At 46.1% G+C, this 17,615-nt stretch overlaps 1 protein-coding gene across 5 annotated transcripts in view; it reads left to right on the top strand.

Annotated features, from left to right (window-relative positions):
• The window catches only part of LOC140070832 (capping protein, Arp2/3 and myosin-I linker protein 3-like), an 813,581-nt gene that overhangs the window by 630,123 nt on the left and 165,843 nt on the right, over positions 1-17,615 (top strand). The window lies entirely within an intron of this gene.

Genomic DNA, 17,615 nt, shown 5'->3' with positions numbered 1-17,615 from the left:
GAACAGTGCGAAGAGGTGATGTCGTGGATTGCGGACAATGCTTTTAGCCATTTGTCCACCAGTCAGTCTTCCACGCAGTCCACCCATGTCACCGAAATCAGCACTCCTCCAGCTCCTCCACCTCAGCCTCCTTCCCCCCAGTCTGCCCCCTCCCAGCAAAATTTGGCATTTGAACCGGCATACTCTGAGGAACTGTTTTCTGGACCATTCCCACAGTCACAAACCACTTGTCTGGTTGCTGCTGAGCTATTTTCAGATGCCCAGGTTTTCCACCGGTCGCAGTCTGTGGGTGATGATGACATTATTGACGTAGTGGAAGAAGTGTGTAAAGAGGTGTCGGACGATGAGGAGACACGGTTGTCAGACAGTGGTGAAGTTTTTGTCAGGGCAGGAAGTCCGAGGGGGGAGCAGACTGAGGGATTGGAGGATGATGAGGTGACAGACCCAAGCTGGGTTGATAGGCCGGGTGAACACAGTGCTTCTGAGACGGAGGCGAGTCCTATAGCAGAACAGGTTGGAAGAGGCAGTGGTGGGGCCAGACGGAGAGGCAGGGCCAGAGCTGGTGCATCAGCGCCAAATGTTGCCCGTAGTCAAGCTCCCGTGGCGAGGGCTAGATTTTCAGAAGTCTGGAGGTTCTTTAAAGAAACACTGGATGACCAACGGACTGTGGTGTGCAACCTGTGCCAAACCAGGATCAGCAGGGGTTCCACCACTACTAGCTTAACTACCACCAGTATGCGCAGGCATATGAATGCTAAACACCCCACTCAATGGCACCAAGCCCGTTCACCTCCGGCCGGGCACACCACTGCTCCTTCCCCTGTGTCATCTGCTAGTCAGCCCCCTGCCCAGAACCCCGGCCCAAACACCTCCCGTGCGAAAACCCCATCTTCGCCTCCACGATCCTCCACAGCATCCACCAGCGTTCAGCAAAAGGAAGTATATTGCAACCCACCCACACGCCCAAGCCCTCAACGTCCACATATCCAAACTGCTTAGCCTGGAGATGCTGCCCTATAGGCTGGTAGAGACCGAGGCCTTTTGAAACCTCATGGCGGCGGCCGCCCCTCGGTATTCGGTCCCCAGCCGCCACTACTTTTCCCGATGTGCCGTCCCAGCCCTGCACCAGCACATGTTAGAGAACATCATCCGTGCCCTGACCAACGCCGTTTCTGACAAGGTCCACCTGACCACGGACACGTGGACGAGTGCTGCCGGGCAGGGCCACTATATATCGCTGACGGCACATTGGGTTAAATTGGTGGAGGCTGGGACCGAGTCTGACCCTGCGGCTGGTCATATACTGCCGACGCCGAGGATTGCGGGGCCTACCTTGGTCCAGGTCTCAAAGGCCTATCATGCCTCCTCCTCCTCCCACCCCTCCTCCACCTCCTCCTCCGAATTACCATCTGTGGGCATGGCGCCATCAGTCGGTAGCTCTAGGCACAGCAGCAGTGCCATCGCAGGTGGAATTCAACTGCTGAGCCTAGGCGATAAAAGGCACACCGCCCAAGAGCTATTACAGGGCATCACGGCGCAGACTGATCTGTGGCTGGCACCGCTGAACCTGAAGCCAGGCATGGTTGTGTGTGACAACGGCCGTAACCTGGTGGCGGCTCTGCAACTCGGCAGACTGACACATGTGCCATGCCTGGCCCATGTGTTAAATCTCATAGTTCAGCGTTTCCTCAAGACATACCCCAATCTCTCTGATTTGCTCACGAAGGTGCGCATTTCAGGAAGTCCAGCACAGATGCTGCCACTCTCAGGGCAGCGCAGCACCGCCTCCAACTGCCCGCTCACCGACTGTTGTGCGACGTGCCCACGAGGTGGAATTCAACATTAACCATGTTATCCAGAGTTTACCAGCAGCGCAGAGCGATTGTGGACTGCCAGATGTCAACTTCCACCAGAACTGGTAGTCAGGTCAGTCAGCTTCCTTAAGTCTACAATGAGGAGTGGATGTGGATGTCTGATATCTGTCAGGTGCTGAGTAACTTTGAGGAGTCAACACAGATGGTCAGTGGTGATGCCGCCATCATCAGCCTCACCATCCCTCACCAGCGTCTGGGGGACGCTGTGGATGTTGTATATCTGGACTTTTCAAAGGCATTTGACACCGTACCACATAAAAGGTTGGTATATAAAATGAGACTGCTGGGAATAGGAGAAAATCTGTGTATTTGGGTAAGTAATTGGCTTAGTGATAGAAAACAGAGGGTGGTCATTAATGGCACATTCTCAGATTGGGTTGATGTTACCAGTGGAGTGCCACAGGGGTTAGTATTGGGGCCACTTCTTTTTAATATTTTTATTAATGACCTTGTAATGGGTTTACACAGTCAAGTTTCAATATTTGCAGATGATACTAGGCTGTGTAAAGTAATAAATACTGAGGTCGATAGTTTAGCATTACAGAGGGATTTGTGGAAGCTTGAGGGATGGGCAGAGAAATGGTTGATGAGGTTTAATGTAGATAAATGTAAAGTTATGCACTCGGGCCATGGAAACAAAAAGTATAATTATGTTCTAAACGGTCAATTACTTAGTAAAACTGAAGCTGAAAAGGACTTGGGGGTATTGGTGAATGGTAAACTTAATTTTAGTGACCAGAGCCAGGCGGCTGCTAAAGCAAATAAAATAATGGGATGTATCAAGAGAGGAATAGATTCTCATGATAAAGACATAGTTTTGCCCTTATACAAATCCCTGGTCAGACCACACATGGAATATTGTGTACAGTTTTGGGCACCAGTGTATAAAAAAGATATAGTAGAGCTGGAACGGGTGCAGAGGAGAGCAACCAGGATTATTAGGGGGATGGGGGAACTAGAATACACTGACAGATTAAAAAATTTGGGATTATTCAGTTTAGAAAAAAGACGACTGAGGGGAGACCTCATTACAATGTACAAATACCTGAACGGACAGTACAAGGATCTCTCCAAAGATCTTTTTATACCTCGGCCTGTGACCAGAACAAGGGGGCATCCTCTACGCCTAGAGGAGAGGCGATTTTACCATCACCATAGACAAAGGTTCTTTACTGTAAGAGCAGTGAGACTGTGGAACTCTTTGCCGCAGGAGGTTGTTATGGCAGACTCTATGTACATGTTCAAGAGAGGCCTGGATGCCTTTCTGGAGAGAAAAAATATCACGGGTTATGGGGATAAAACATTTATTTAGTTCTTAAAGGTTGGACTTGATGGACTTGCGTCTCCTTCCAGCCTTTTATACTATGATACTATGATACTATGATCCCGCTGCTTGGCCTGTTGAAAAACTCTCTGGTCAGCATGAAGTCGGAAGCTTTGCGCTCGTCACAAGAAACGGGGGAAGAAGATTCCCTTGTTGATAGCCAAAGCACCCTTAGGTCTGTTTCTCAGCGCATATCGGAGGAGGTGGAGGAGGATGAGGAGGAAGAGGAGGAGAATGTTGGCGAGACAGAAGAGGGGACCATTGTTCAGTCCTTCACTGTTCAGCGTGTATGGGCAGAAGAAGAGGAGTTGGAGGAGGAGGAAATGGGCAGTCAGGCCAGTGAGGGGAGTGAATTCTTGCGCGTTGGGACTCTGGCGCATATGGCAGATTTCATGCTAGGCTCCCTATCCCGTGACCCTCGCGTTCAAAGAATTTATTCCAGCACCGATTACTGGGTATTCACTCTCCTGGACCCACGGTACAAGCAAAATCTTTCCACTCTCATCCCTGGAGAGGAAAGGAGTGTGAGAATGCATGAATAACAGCAGGCCCTGGTGCACAAACTGAAACAGTATTTCCCTTCTGACAGCGCTAGCGGCAGAGGGCGTACTTCTGCGGGGCAAGTAGCGAGGGAGAGTAGGCGAGCAGGCAGCTTGTCCAGCACTGACAGGGGTACGCTTTACAAGGCCTTTGCCAGTTTTATGTCACCCCAGCAAGACACTGTCACCTGTCCCCAGTCTCGGCAGAGTAGGGCTAATCTTTACAGAAAGATGGTGAGGGAGTACGTATCTGACCATACCATCGTCCTAAATGATCACACAGCTCCCTACAACTACTGGGTTTCAAAGCTGGACATGTGGCACGAACTGGTGCTGTACGCCTTGGAGGTTCTTGCCTGCCCTGCCGCTAGCGTGTTGTCCGAGTGGGTTTTCAGTGCAGCTGGTGGCATCATCACCGATAAGCGTACACGCCTGTCGACTGACAGCGCTGACAGGCTGACGCTTATCAAGATGAATAAAGCCTGGATTTCTCAGGATTTTCATTCTCCACCAGGTGAAAGAAGCTGAACCTGAATAATGTATGCACTCCTCCTCCTCATTGTCCTCCTTCTCCTCCTCTTTGTACACTAAAGCAGAGGAAACTGGCTATTTTTTGCCAGGGCCAACTGGCTCTAGCTATAGTACTCTATGTATTTAATTTTTCTGGAGGGCCACCTACCCGGTCCTCTGTTTTAAACAATTTTTGGGAGTGCCACATACAGGCACTCAATCTATTTAATTTTTCTGGAGGACCACCTACCTGCTCCTCTGGTTTGAAAACTTTTTTGGACTGCCACATACAGGCACTATCCAAATTAAATAGTCTCCATAGCAGCCTCCACACGTCGTCTTTTTAGCTGCCTTCACACGTTGTCTCCATTGCTACCTCCACATGTCATCGCCATAGCTGCCTCCAAAAGTCGTCCATATATCTGCCTCCATACATGGTCGACTGTGTCAGGCAGAATTTTGGGTTGTTTTCATGGCTTCCACATCAAACATGTTAACTTTGTCGCCACCCTGCTGTGTAATCCACAAAATATACTGGCAAACTTTTATCATTTACCGATATTATTTCAGCGCTTCTTGCGCATCTGTTTACATTCCCCTCACCCGCCATAACCCAAACTTATAAGAACACTACTACACTTGATCTTATACAAAAGGTTCTTAGAAGTGCTGTTTGGGGAGTAGCCTAGAGACAGGGGCTTGGATTGGCAAAAGCTCGCCTGGCAGCGGAGCGCCAGCTCCATCCCAAGATCCAACTAACATAGTTTTAACTGCAGCACCTTTAATCTACTACTATTTCACTGCCTACATACATGGTCCCCTTATCAAACGAGCTGTGTCAGGCAGAATTTTGGGTTGTTTTCATGGCTTCCACATCTAACATGTTAACTTTGTCGCCACCCTGCTGTGTAATCCACAAAATATACTGGCAAACTTTTATCATTTACCGATATTATTTCAGCGCTTCTTGCGCATCTGTTTACATTCCCCTCACCCGCCATAACCCAAACTTATAAGAACACTACTACACGTGATCTTATACAAAAGGTTCTTAGAAGTGCTGTTTGGGAAGTAGCCGAGAGACAGGGGCTTGGATAGGCGAAAGCTCGCCTGGCAGCGGAGCGCCAGCTCCATCCCAAGATCCAACTAACATAGTTTAACTGCAGCACCTTTGATCTACTACTAGTTCACTGCCTCCATACATGGCCCCCTTATCAAACGAGCTGTGTCAGGCAGAATTTTCAGGTGTTTCACCAGATACATAGTGGAACTCGGCCCATCTGTCGCCGCCATGCTGGAGACCTGAAGTTGCAATCATAGCAGCGCAATATGGATGCCCCATACTGTCGCTCTTAATCATGGAACCTTTTTCCGAAAAAACAATTAAAAATAGAATCACTATGCTATTCCATTATTCCTAGGTGAAATATTCAAACCACCCCGCCTGCTTTGAAAATTATAATTTTTTCAAAGTAAATGCTTCTGGCCCTCAGGCCCATTTTGGGTGGGGAGGAGCGAGAGACAGGGGCTTGGACAGGCGAAAGCTCGCCTGGCAGCGGAACGCCAGCTCCATCTCAAGATTAGGCAGCCTCAGAGGCATCCATGCATGCTGCCCCTGCTGTTTCCTGTCCATTTTGCCTCCACGATCCTCCACAGCGTCCACCAATGTCTCCATGCGCAACTTTCAACTCTCTATACCCAGACGCTGGAGCACGAGAGGATATGCAGCACATCATCCCCTTATCAAACGAGCTGTGTCAGGCAGAATTTTCAGGTGTTTCACCAGATACATAGTGGAACTCGGCCCATCTGTCGACGCCATGCTGGAGACCTGAAGTTGCAATCATAGCAGCGCAATATGAATGCCCCATACTGTCGCTCTTAATCATGGAAGTCGTCTCCATGGTTGCCTCCACATGTCGTCCCCTTATCAAAAGAGCTGTGTCAAGCTCATTTTTCGGGTGTTTCACCAGATACGTTATGGAACTTGGTCACTATGTCGCCACCATGCTGTGTTTTTGACGAAATATACCTTCATTCTTTTGTTCACATAGGAAATCATTTCAGCGCTTCTTGTTCACCTCCTTTGGTGAAGCCTGAATCCATTTAGGGTATGTCGCCATGACATGCTCTAGCCTGCCACTGCTGCCGCTGCCTCTGCATGCCGTCCCCTATAGTGTCAGGGTCAATTATTGGATGTTTTAGATGCTATCTAGCCTCATTCGGTCACTCTGTCATGGCCATGCTGTTGCCCATAATTTTGGCATAATGGTACGATTAAGCAGCCTCAGAGGCATCCATGCATGCTGCCCCTGCTGTTTCCTGTCCATTTCCGTGGTGTTTCCATCCATGCTTTATTGAATTAGATTAAAACAGATAACATCCAATTTGCAGTTAATATGACACAGTTCACAATTACAGGTTATACATTGCTTGTATTTCGTATATTGTGAGAAGATGGTGATCAGATAGTGAGAACTTTCTCTTGGATGTTGTAACATATATATCAAAATACTATTAACCTTAATAACATTTAGTAAAGGTTATAAAAGATGTTAGAATAAGTGAGAGGTAACAGGGGAGTTGGGAGATTGGGAGAGATGGGAGGGAAAGTTGGGTAAAGTTGGGGGTGGGGGAAGAGTGGGGGACCTGGTCCGAGTTATTTGGTCATCTTGACAGTTATGTTATAGAATGGTTTTTAATTCTTGACTATTCTGCTATAGAAAGGTATGTTGGAGACGATTTGAAAGTTATCCACGGCTCCCATGACTTTAGATATTTGTCCTGTGCTTTTTTGTTCTCTGCAGTGAGTTCTTCCATTTTTTGTAAATGGAGGACTTCGTTGAACCAGTCGGTAATAGAGGGGACTTCAGTGGTCTCCATAGCCTAGGGATTAGCGTGCGAGCAGCTGTTAGCATGAAACCTATTAATGGGTATTTGCTTCTTTCTATTTGTGTGGGAAATATGGATAGTAGCAACATTGAGGGATCATTACTGATCACACATCTTGTGATTTTTGTTATTATTTTACAGACATTTTTCCAAAAAGGTTGAATAATGGGGCACTCCCACCATATGTGTTTCATTGTCCCTATTGAACCTTTACATCGCCAGCATTCAATTGGGGATGTGGGGAAAATTTTGTGCAGTTTTGCAGGGACCCAATACCATCTAGATAGTATTTTGTAATGTTTCTTGGGACTTTGATGAGGTTGATATTTTATGAGTGCATTCATATGCTCTCAGCCACTCTTCTTTAGTGTGTGTTCTATTTAGCTCCTCTTCCCATGTTTTGGAGAATTGTGGAGGTAGATCAGCCAATTTATCGAGTAGGAGATTGTAAATGGCTGAAATCATGTGGGGGGTTGGAGCAGATGAGAGACAGATTTCCTCAAATGGAGATAATTTTCTGTGTAGTTTTAGTTTAACTTTGTGCTTAAAGTAGAAGTTGGACAATTGTCTGTATTCCCATTGTGTTTTTGGGGGGCAGTTGATATTCTTGCTGAGTGTGTCGTAGGGTTTCAGTGAGGCGGTTTCTAGAAAGGTGATGAACCTCAATGGTTTGTGCTGATCTCTGAATATGTTAAGATAGTTTGCATTGGTCCCTGGTGGAAAGTCTGGATTGTCAGAGATTGGGGTGAGGGGACCATTATTTTCCAAGAGTCTTGTGGTTTCAGGTGATTTAGTCAGTATTTTCAATGTTTGGGCAGCGATAAATGGGAGGTTGTTTAACCGATGTGAAAGAAAAACAGAAGCAGTAGACCAGGGAAGGCCTGTCAGGGGCTGAGGGGAGATGTGTTCTTCAAGCTTTACCCATAGTTTAGATCTCTGGTGGAACCAGTCCGTTATTCGGGCTAGGGCTGCAGCATAAAAGTATCCTTTAAAGTCTGGTAGGCCTAGTCCACCTTGTGTTTTTCTACGTATTAGTGTATTTTTGGCTATTCTAGGTGTTGAGGGGTACCATAAGAATCGGTTTATTAAAGATGAGAGTTTGTTAAAGAAGATTTTTGGTAGTGAAATGGGTATGGTTTGAAATAGGTACAGTAGTTTTGGGAGAATGGTCATTTTTGTGCAATTAATTCTACCTAACTAGGAGATCTTTTTGGAACCCCATTTTGTAAGGTTTGTTTGAAGGGTTTGGAGGAAGTTTTTATGGTTGTGAAGGTATATGGTCTCTGATTTTGCTGGTATTTGGACTCCTAGGTAAGTGAAGGCGTCCTTCTTCCATGTGAATGGGTATTTATTTTGTAGAGTGTTAATTAGAGATTCATTAAGCCCTATTCCCACAGCTGTGGATTTAGTCAGGTTGATTTTGTGGTTGCTGAACCTTCCAAATGTTTGTAGTGTGTCCATGAGATATGGGAGGGATTTGTCTGGATTAGTGAGGTATATTAACACGTCATCTACGAATGCAGAACAAGTATAAGAGGTTTCTCCTATTCTGATTCCTGTTATTTTTGGGTGCTTTCTTATAGCTACCAGAAGGTGTTCGATGACTAATGCATACAGTAATGGTGAAAGGGGACATCCCTGTCTGGTGCCGTTGTTGATTGTAAATGTAGGGGAATATGTTCCGTTGATTCTGATTTGGGCTTTGGGTGATTTATATAGGGCCTGTATTTTTGTCAGCATGTTGTGCCCCATTCCTATTTGTTTTAAGGTTGCATCTAGGAATCTCCAGTCCACCCGGTCAAAAGCCTTCTCAGCGTCTAGAGATAAGACGAGAAAGGGAGAAGATGTTTTATTTGCATGGTGGATGAGTGAGAAGGTCTTTAAAGTGTTATCTCTAGCTTCTCTGTTTGGTATAAATCCTACTTGGTCCGGATGGACTAGAGATCCGAGGAGGTTGGACAATCTTCTGGCTATGAGTTTGGCAAATATTTTTGTGTCTGTATTTATAAGTGAGATGGGTCTATAGCTTTGGCACAATTGAGGGTCTTTCCCCTCTTTGGGTATAACAGTAACGTATGCATGGAGGAAGGAGGGTGGGAATTGTACAGTGTCAGAGACCGCGTTGAAGGTTTCTAAAAGGGGGGGTATTACTTCTTCCATTATTGTTTTATAGAATATGGCGGTATAGCCATCTGGCCCTGGGCTCTTACCATTAGGTAAGGAGTGTATGACTTGACGCAGTTCCTCTGCTGTGAGGGTTCTTCCAAGCGGTCTGTTTCTTCTTTTGATATTGTGGGAAGTGAAGTCTCTTGAATATATTGTGCTAGAGTTTTGACTGCTGATGGGGGCACATTGGTTGTGGAAGGTTGGGGGAGGTTATAGAGGTCTGAGTAATAATCAGTAAATGATTTAGCAATTTCCTCTGTCTTGTGCACAATAGAGCCTGTTGCTGTTTTTATATTGGGAATAAAGGATGCCGCTTTTTTATCCCTTAAAGCTCTGGCTAGATATTTGCCTGGTTTATTGCTCCATTCATATATTGTTCGGGAGCAGATCTGATGAAGTCTTTTTTGTTTGGTTTCCATTAATGTGTTTATCTCATGTCTGACCAGAGTGAGTTCTCAAAGCGTTTCTAGTTGTAAGGATAGTTTATGTTTATTTTCAAGGGTGTGTAATTTTGTGAGAAGTTCTTGGAGTTTGGCTTCTGCCGCTCTCTTTAATCGTGCTCCGTGTTTAATTAAAACTCCCCTAAATGAGCCTTTCAGTGTTTCCCAGCGTGTGGTGGGTGTTGTTGTGTCTCGATTATGTTCTTTCTTAAATGTTGTTGCTTGTTCTTTTAGTTCTGCAAGGCAGTTTGGATTCTTTAGTAGCGATTCGTTTAGTTTCCAGTTATATGAAGACCGTTTTGGGGGGAATAGTGCTAGCGTACAGAATACTGGGGCATGGTCGGAGAGGAGTATTGAACCTATTTTGGAGTTTTGAGCTATGGAAAGCAGTTTGTGTTGCGTGAAGATATAATCTATTCTACTGTATGAGTTGTGTGGTGTTGAGAAGAAGGTATAGTCTTTAACTTCCGGGTTTTGTAGTCTCCAGATGTCACAAAGCTGCATTCTTTTAAGTTCTTTTCTAATTCTGTTCAGTTTATTGTAGGAGATGGATGATTTACCTGACGATGTGTCTATCACTGGGTTTAATGCCAAGTTGAAATCACCTACAAGGACTAGTGATCCCCGTGCGAATAAGCACAATTCGTCTAGTATATTAATTATGAAATTTGTTTGGTCTATGTTTGGAGCATAGATGTTGGCGATAGTAAATAATGTACCTTGAATATCACATCTCAGGAATAGAAACCTGGCGTTATTGTCAGTTTTGGTCTCTTTAATCGTAAAAGGAACACTTTTGTGGATGAAAATTGATACACCTTTTGACTTTCCTTCTGGGTTGGTGCAGTGGAAAGATGTTGGGTAATATCTGTTTCTAGTGTCTGGAGTGTGGTTAGTTTTAAAGTGTGTTTCTTGGAGACACAATATGTGAACTTTTTGCTTGTGCATTGTGTAGAGGAGTTTAGATCTCTTTTCTGGTTGGTTGAGTCCTTTTATATTGAGAGATGCTATTTTTAATGATGAAAGCATTTTCCTTTTATAGTCAAGTTTATGTATAGCTTATTTCAGTTTAAGTTGACCAGGGATGGGGGTTGAGGTGAGATTAGGGTAAGGAGGAGAGGAAAGAACTGGGTACCGGACTTAAAAGAGAAAAGCCGGGCTTTATCTAATGTTCGATGCAGTTAAGCAGTGTAGGAACCGTAATACTATATTACAGTTTAGCCTATTGGGGGGGTAGATGTTTGTATACAGGTGTCTTTCGTTCGCCTTTAGAGAATAGGTCGTATGGGCGTTTTCATATGTGTCCGTGCGGGCCTATGAATGGTTAGGATGATCGGTGTGGTGTGTTCTGGGGTATTATAGAGTAGAATTGAGTGTGGGGCGGGGAGTCCTTGAGGCTCCGGGGAATTTTAAATTTTTCCGGAGGGAATGTATTTTCTTGGTATCAGATGGTGTAACTAAATAAGGTCTGGGAGAGGAGTGTTTTGTTTGGGACCTGAGGATCATTTTGATTCTTAGTATAGGAAAAATATTGTAGCACTGTTTTGTGTTGACAGAGATTGAATATTGAATCTTACATGGTAGATCTAAACTCGTGCTCTATAATGTGTTCAGAGCCCCTAGTGAGGTCGCGGTTCCTGATTTTATGTAATGGTGGATCAGTCTTGGATCCGCTATAGTGGGGTGTTTAATGTTGGAGACCGCGTGCTCACTCTGGGGTCCAGTAACATTTATATAGTAACAAAACCTATAGAATACATAACTATCTGGCAAGAAAATTTGTGTAACACAAGTGTCTTAATCTATAGTGTGTGATACCCGTAACGAGTTTGCGGCTCCCATTTTTGTGTTCTTGCGAACGAATCTTTAGGGTATCGATTTATGTGGCGTGATGCATGGTGGGTACCGCGAAGTCGCTCCGGTTCACAGTTAATAAATGCGCCTATAAACATTATATAATATCAATACAGTTTGGTTTAGCAGAAAGGCATTACAGTTACTGGTAGGTTTAACATCACCAGATTGTGTTGTTTTACTGTTCATCTTCTTGGAAGGTTTCAGTTGAAGGTTGTCTGTTAGCTCTCTGCCTCTGAGGTCGAGGGGTGTATGTTCTGTAAGAAGGATCTTGATTTCATGTCGCCGCTCTTGGTGCTTGTCTTTGTGTTTGATCGCGGAAGGGGTCATCCCAGTTGGGGAGCGTAATAGGTGGGAGGTTGAGCTCGTCGAGGAACGATGTCAGATCTTCAGGATGTGTCAGCGTTACTTGCTTGCTTCCTAGTTTAGCATGCAAAGCGAATGGGAATCCCCACCTGTAGATGATGTTTTTATCTTGGAGAAGTGATAGCAATGGACGTAGCATAGCTCTTTGGCGTAGAGTTCTCCTTGATAAGTCAGGGAATAAAGTTATTTTTGCTCCGTCGAAGTCTATTTCGCCTCTATTACGTACTTTCTGCATTATTTGTTCTTTAAGCGCATAATAATGTATGCGACAGATTACGTCTCGTGGTCTAGAGGGGTCGGCACTTCTTGCTCTAAGAGCTCTGTGTGCTCTATCTATCTCAATTGGAGTGTCTGGTCGACGATCTAGAAGGCCATTGAAGATGCCAGTAAGGGTGGGAATTAGGTCCGTTGTGTGTGTAGCTTCTGGGAGACCTCTAATTCTTATATTGTTCCTTCTATTTCTGTTTTCCAAGTCGTCTATTTGTGCCACTAGATGGCGCTGTTGGCTTTCTTGGCTATTTGTGGAGGCTTGGAGATCCAGTAATGTGGAGGAAACCTCTGATTTAAAGGTTTCTAGCTCTTCTATTCTGTCTTGTAAAGAAGATACATCTGATTGGACTTTTTGTAGGTCCTGTCTCCAGGCTCCTTTCAATTCAGATGCAAGAGAGTCCATATCACTTTTTGATGGCAGAAGAGCCAGTAATGCTTGTAGTTCAGGGTGGTCTTTCAGTGCTAGGACTGCTTCCTCAGGTGGGGGTAAGTTTGTGAGAGTCTTAGCATGAGGTCTTAGCATAGTTCCTGATTTTTGTGAAATGTTAGTGGTTAAGGTCTCTGTTGGTGCACCTTGATCATTTTCATTGCCATTAGTTTCACAGTTTGTGGCTTGCTTTGTAGCATTAGTTTTGATTATTTGAGGGGTTTCTGGTGAACCAAATAGTGTGCGCTTTGAGGGAGGACTATTTCCTAAGCCTCCAGTGTTCCCTGCTCCTTTTTTGTTGGAGTGAGGATTTTGCTGTTGGGGCTTGTGTGGAGGAGCCATGATATGTGAGTCTTTTGAGCTTTTGGCACTCTCAGGGTTAAGTGTGTGTCTATAGCTGGCTTGGTCTGTGAGGCTCCTCTGTGGGGCTTGTGTGCTTATCAGTGCAGACTTAGCCCTTATCTCAGTGATCTCTGACTCACCCTTCTGTCCTGTCTTATTGTTTTCTTTATCTTCTGATCTGGAAGGAAGGATAGCGTGCAGGGCCTCCTGAGGAAGCTGAGCGCTTCTGTAACAAGGTGTAAAAGTTGCAGATGGGTGCAATTGGGATTCCCCGGTCTTGCAGCCTCTTAGAGGATCTTCTTGTGTCGGACTCCCCCATATACGATGGGTTGCAGACCCCTAATTGTTGTGGCCCAGAGCAGAGCTCTCTTACATGCTGCTTCTCTGCATGGCAGTTAGACACGCCCCCCCCCCCCCCCCCCCCCCCGTTTCCATCCTTTTCTGAGGTTCCCAGGTGTTTGGCCAAGCTTCCCTGTGCAGAGCCTTGGTCCCCTTGAAAAATGCTCGAGTCTCCCATTGACTTCAATAGGGCTCGTTATTCGAGACGAGCACTCGAGCATCGGGAAAAGTTCGTCTCGAATAACGAGTACCCGAGCATTTTAGTGCTCGCTCATCTCTAGTGATTACTTCTATAGTGTAACACACTATTTCTATCTGTCTCCTTCCTAAAAAGGTCAGTTTTTAAGCTACCATCTGTGTCTTTGTATACCATTGTGTCCAAGAAGTTTATTTTCTCAGAATCAAATGCCATCGTGAACTGAAGTTCTTTCCTAACGGAATTTAAATACAGTAGGAACTCTTCTAGGGTCTCCTGTGACCCCGCCCATAGGCAGAACACGTTGTCAATAAAGCGACGCCAGCGCATCTTTCAGTCAAGTTCAGAGGCCAGGGTGCGAAACTGAACTGCATACTCTCCCATAGACGAGTTGCCTTGGTGTAGGTTCAACAATACAGTCTCAGCAGAGGAGGCCGTGCAGGTTCTTCAAACACAGACCACAACCGTGAGAGTAGCCGTGACCGGGTCGTCTTTGTCCCAAAGAGGGGTAGCCCAGGCCAGAGCCTTCCTGGAGAGGAGGCTGAGGATAAATGCCGCTCCTTGACAAATTGAGACGGCATGAGTTCTATGTGCTGGGAGCTCTGGGTTATAAAGCCCCTGCACAGCTTGGGATCTCCATCAGATTTGTCGAGCATAGGCAGCCATAGCCTAAGTTCAGCGTCAGGAAGACAAGCCAGACTAGCAGAAGTCACGGAGCATTCTCAGGAACATGTTGCTGATGCTGAGTGGCTAGAAGCTGTTGCAGCATGGCGTTGACTTGTCCCAGCTGTTCACATTGTGCTGCAATCTGTCGGGATTGCTGGACCACGATGGTGACAAGATCATGCCGACCGCAGCTGTTGAACACAAGCGTGAAGTAGACAGCAGGAGGTAGGGATAAAAATTCCTTAGTGCTGCTATTCCCTCCCCTGACATTTCTTATCTGAGCTGCCAGCTCAGCTTTGTACACTAGAATATGTAAACTGTTATACACATACTATTCTGTACAATGTGCCCCTCCCTCTGTGTCCCTCTGTGTCCACTCTGAACCTGGCCCGCCCACCTCTCTCCTGGACCACCCACCAGCCACCTCTCTGACCCATCCACCCACCTCCTTTCCGAGCCGCCCGCCCCCCCCGACACAGGTGACCGACTGCTCGCCCACCCACCCCCCTGCATGGTGGCACAGCAGGCCGCTGACAGAGCAGATGGTTGCCCCTCCTCCCCACTCTACGGCCCAGTTGACACGCCCCCGTCAAAGCTGAAGCCAATGCTCCAAAATCCGATCATGTACGACATATATGTATGTATGATGTATCTGTGTTTTTGTATATGCCGTGTATATGGTATGTATATATATGCTCTATATACTGAATGTGTGTGTCTGTGTATTTCCCGTATGTGTGTGTATATGCTGTATATACTGAATGTGTGTATATTCTGTATGTATATGCAGAATGTGTGTATATGGTGTTTTTATACTACATGTATGTGTATATATGGTCTGTGTATACTGTATGTGTATATATAGTATATAATAGGGCAGATTTATCTACCTGGTCCTCTCGCGATCTCGCGGTGCCTTATCCAACGAGGATTCGGGTCTGCCACGATTCACTAAGGTCGTGTGTCCAATTTCCTGCATGTGTCGCTTCCCCGCTGAGGTCTGCATGAGTGCTGGATCTTGCGACACAATTCCGTTTTTAAATTCCGCAGTTTGTCCGAATCCGTCGGTTGTCCGACGGCACGCCCCCCGATTTCTGTCGCATGCAAGACAGCGCCTATGTGCCACAATCCAATCGCGTGCGCCAAAAATCCGGGGCAATTCGGCGCAAAATGGAAATATTCAGGAAACCCAACGGAATTGCGGTCTGCGGACCCTTATTAAATGAGCCCTAATATGTATATATAGTATATAATGGGGCACATTTACTTACCCGGTCCAGTCACGATCCCGCGGCGCATTGTCCGACAAGGATTCGGGTCTGCCGGGATTCACTAAGGTCGTGCGCCCTATATCCACTAGGTGTCGCTGCTGCGCCGAGGTCTGGCGGAGTTCACCTTCTTCATCCTGGTGCATGTAGGTGCTGATCTTGCGACACAAATTCTTTTTTAAATACTGTGCTTCTTCCGAATCCGTCGGGTTGTCCGATGGCCATGCCCCCCCCATTTCTGACGCGTGAAAGCCGGCGCCGATGCGCCACAATCCGATCGCGTGCACCAAAATCCCGGGGCAATTTGCCGCAAATTGGAAATATTCAGGAAATGTGTGTGCAGTATGTGTATATACTGTATGTGTGTATATACTTTATGAGTTTGTATATACTCTGTGTATTAGTGTATAAATGTATATGAGTGCATAAATGTGTGTGTATAAGTGTATACTTGTATGTATATGGGTGCTAGTATTCAAGTAGAACTTTATGGGGCACATTTACTTACCCTTCCCGTCGTGATCCCCAAGGTGCACTGTCCGACGAGGATTCAGAGCTGCCGCGATTCACTAAGATCGTGCGTCCAATTTCCTGCATGCGTCGCTTCCCCACTGAGGTCCGCCGGAGTTCACCTTCTTCTTCCTGATGCATGTAAGTGCCTGGCTTGCGACACAATTTTGAATGTTAAATCCCGCGCGTTGTCCGAATCCGTTGGATCGTCTGACAGGCCGCCCCCGATTTGTGTCTTGTGCGCCAAAAACCCGGCGCAAAATGGAAAATTCGGGAAAACCGACGGAAATGCCTTCCGCGGACCCTTAGAAATGTGCCCCTATATGTATATAAGTATATAAAAGTGTGTATATATCAGTGTGTAATTGTATAAACATGTCTGTATAAGGGAACATTCACAAGAACATATGGGGGACGTATATCTGGCTGCAAATTTGCTGCCGGATATACTTCCCTCATAGGTGAATATATCGCCTGGGCTCAGTAGGGTAAGCACTACGAGTACTCCCTGTTTCGAGCGGTGGCTCTATCTTTTGCTGTAAGAACGACCATGTGGCTCTATTCTCTATGGAAAGGGGAGGGGTGAGCTGCGATCACCTCTTCTCCTCTCCAGGCTACAGCCAGGCGGACACACTTTTACATGAATGCAGCCTAAATATGTGTATATTTTTTTAAGGGGAAGGGGGGCCCCTTGCAGAAATCTGCTATAGGGCTCAGCCTCTCCTAGTTACGCCCCTGATTAAAATATCTATATAATTGTGAACATCCTCCATTCTTTAATCTAGCAGGTCAAGCGGCCAGGCCCCCTGACACTGTGGGACCCATGGCAGCAGCTATGGCTGCTACTCCTGTAGGTACACCACCGTCTTTAGTTATCTTTCAATCCTGGCTTAAATAGCTATGGATTTGCCACACCAATTTCTTTGCACTTTGCCTTTGACTTGCAAAGGTAAACACAATGGGGCAGATTTACTTACCCGTCCCTGTGCGATCCCCAAGGTGCGTTCCCCGACTCCAATGCTGAGCTGGCACGATTCACTACGACCGTGCACCCGATTTCCTGCATCTGTAGCTTCCCCGATCAGGTCCGCCGGAGTTCACCTTCTTCTTGCCGGTGCATGTAAGTGCTTGATCTTGCGACACAAATTCAAAGTTAAATCCTGCAGTTTGTCCGAATCCATCTGACGGCCCGCCCCCTGATTTCTGTCGCATTGATAGACCAAAATCCGATCGCGTGCGACACAATCCCTGGCCCAATCCACGAAAAGAAACCCCGACGAAAATACGACCGTGGGACCCCTAGTAAATAAGCCCCAATGTGACTGTGATAGCCTGCTCTACCACCAACTCCTCACTGTAAGGTCAAATTCCTGTCTAGCTCTTTCAACAGCTGCTGCTGTTCTGGTTATATTCCGGTATCTGATCTCTGGCCTGTTTTTCTCACTCCTCTTTTTGATTGTGATTCTGTCATTGTCTGCTCTTTACTTGCTGACCCGGCTAGTTTACCCCTCCTTATTGTGTTTTTCTGTTTGTTTGGCTTGTTCTGTGTCTGCGTGAAGCTGAAAGGAGGGATTCTCTTAGAGTTGTCCATTGTAACTACAACATGCTAAGGCAAGAGGCAGGTATCACTTT

This window comes from Engystomops pustulosus, chromosome 7 (genome assembly GCF_040894005.1).
Source record: "Engystomops pustulosus chromosome 7, aEngPut4.maternal, whole genome shotgun sequence".
Classification (NCBI taxonomy): domain Eukaryota; kingdom Metazoa; phylum Chordata; class Amphibia; order Anura; family Leptodactylidae; genus Engystomops; species Engystomops pustulosus.
The sequence above is the reverse complement of the archived record's forward strand: the minus strand, read 5'-3'. Positions and strand labels throughout refer to the sequence as shown.